The sequence below is a fragment of the Microtus ochrogaster genome, linkage group LG4 (assembly GCF_000317375.1).
Source record: "Microtus ochrogaster isolate Prairie Vole_2 linkage group LG4, MicOch1.0, whole genome shotgun sequence".
NCBI lineage: Eukaryota > Metazoa > Chordata > Mammalia > Rodentia > Cricetidae > Microtus > Microtus ochrogaster.
In genome coordinates this window covers 18,983,807-18,986,212 of record NC_022030.1, presented here as the reverse complement: position 1 = coordinate 18,986,212, position 2,406 = coordinate 18,983,807, and the positions used below count along the sequence as shown (strand labels likewise).

At 44.1% G+C, this 2,406-nt stretch overlaps 1 non-coding gene across 1 annotated transcript; it reads left to right on the top strand.

The window, feature by feature from the left end:
• The first annotated feature begins 235 nt into the window (after positions 1 to 235).
• On the top strand, positions 236 to 397 carry LOC113457682. The gene has a single exon (XR_003378193.1). It is a non-coding gene; the product is annotated as a U1 spliceosomal RNA (small nuclear RNA).
• The last annotated feature ends 2,009 nt before the right edge of the window (positions 398 to 2,406 follow it).

The window sequence follows — 2,406 nt, the reverse complement described above, 5'->3', positions numbered from 1 at the left end:
ATATTTAAACATTCATGTGATTATTCACCAATGCATTTGCTTTGATTTGGGATGGGTTCTATGTAGTCCTAGATTCCTGGAACTCTCTGTGTAGAGCAGGCTATCATTCAAATCAGAAAAACCTACCTGCTTCCTCAGTGCTGGGGTTAAAGGCAAGCAACACCACCACCAAGTCCAACAAGACTTTTTTTAAAAAAAAAAAGTTGCTTTTTTAAAAAGCAACAAGAAGAACTAGGTACTTACCTGGAAAAGAATATACCATGATCAGAAAAGTGATTTTCCCGAGATGAAGTTCATTCATCGCATTCAAGATAGCTAACCCTGCAATTTCTCCAAACTCTGGAAGCTCGATAGCATAATTTGTGGTCGTGGGGGACTTCATTTGTGTCACCTTCTTTAGCAAAAAGTAGTAGAAGAAGAGGGGCTGAAGAAGTGCCTCAGTGTTTAAAAGCACTACCTGCTCTTCCAGAGGACCTGTGTTTGACTCCAAGCACCCACATGGCAGCTCGCAACCATCTGTTGTAAGTTCAGTTCCAGGGGAACCAATGCCCTCTTCTGGTTTCTGTGGGCACTGAATACAGGTAGTGCACAGACACATATGCAGGACAAACATTCACACACATAAAATAATAATTTTAAAAACTAAAAATACATTTAAAAAAGAATTGGGATATATCTTAGTTTTAGAGTGCTTGCCTATAATATGTATAGTTCTGGGTTCACTCCATACCATCTCAAGAAATAAAAGAAACAGAGAGTTTGAAGATATTTCATTTGCCAGTGGTCTTATGTTGAAGGACAAAGAAATAAATTTCTGTTAGATTCTGTTATTTATGGGTTCTCCAGAGACTTTATCAATGAGGACCCATTAATTGTGAGGGATAGGACTTGAAAAATCCACAGGAAAATTGTCTGGGTGTTACAGAGGGTATGTGTATGTAACTTGTAGTACGGGAGTGCATTTACCCAGAACTTTTTACCTGATCATCATTTTGTTTGGAGAAAGTGACTAAAAATGCAGGAAACCTCAAATAGAAGTTTCAACCCTTTACTCATGCTTCATCTAACATGAGTACCTGGCAAGAAACCAAAGATCTTTTCCATAGTTCTGGAAATTGGAGGTAGGGTTTTTTCTGATTTCCTAGATCACAGGCTTTTAATTAAGTTTTACTTGTCCCAAGAGGTTAAAGAAGAACTTTCAAAGTCAGACATGATGGTGCATGCCCTTAATTCCAGCAGTCAAGTAGCTAAGCCAGGCAGATCTTTAGTTTGAGGCCAGACTTGTCTATAGAGGGATGTAGTAGGGATGCCTCTTGTTTCCTGGCCGCCCAGACTTCCGAAATAACCACACAGATCCAGGACAGGCTCCAAAACCACAGAGAAACCCTGTCTCAAAAAACCAAAAAAAAATAATAATAATAATAACCACACAGAAACTGTATCAATTAAATCACTGCTTCGCCAATTATGTAAGCACATTGCTAGCTATCTCTTACATCGAGAATTAACCCATCTCCATTACTTTATATTTTACCACGAGGTTCATCGCCTACCAGCAAGGTTTCAGCATCTGTTTCCAACAGGGCTACACAGCCTCTCTTTGACTTTGCCTCCTTTTCCCAGCATTCAGTTTAGTTTCCCCCCACCTCCTCTGTTCTACCCTACCAGGCAAAGCCAGTTTCTTTATTAACCAACAGTATTCACGGCATACAGAGAGGAATCCCACATCAGAGGGAGTTCCAGGACAGCCAGAAAAAAACAAAGAAACCCTGTCTCAGGAGGAGGAGGAAGAAAAGAAAAGGAGGATAAAGAGGAAGGAGAAGAAGAAAAAAGAAGAAAAGGAGGAGGAGAGTCGTGGCAGAGAGGCGCCGCGTGCAGTCGTGGCGGACTAGCACGGTGCGCAGTTGCGGCAGAGAGGCACGGCGCGCAGGCGCGGCAGAGAGGCACCGCGCACACTGCAATCAGGAATAAGCTTTGGGGGACTGGCACAGCGACGGAGGCAAGCTGTGGGGACCTGCGGGGACCAGCGCGGTGCAGCAAGCGGCAAGGACCGGCGTGGCGGCAGACACAAGCGGCGGGGACTGGCACGCAATAAGGAGAGCAGATCGCCCACTACAATTAAATCAAAGAGGTAGGCTTTTTGCTGGAGAGGTCACTGGCAAACGGGGAGCCTGGTCCTGATCCTGAAGACCCTTCAGTAGAGTGAGAGGGTTCTTGGCCTGCGGCAGGAACCAGGAAACAGAGAAAGGGCATTTGGTAAGCGGAACCCTTGGCCAACAGGGAAACCGGATCCGGTTTAAAAGACCCATTAGATAGGATCAATAGGAAGAGATGGGCAGGCGCCAAGGCAAGAATTCACCCGATAATTTGAAAAACAACATGAAAACACCAGAACCCAATGATCTT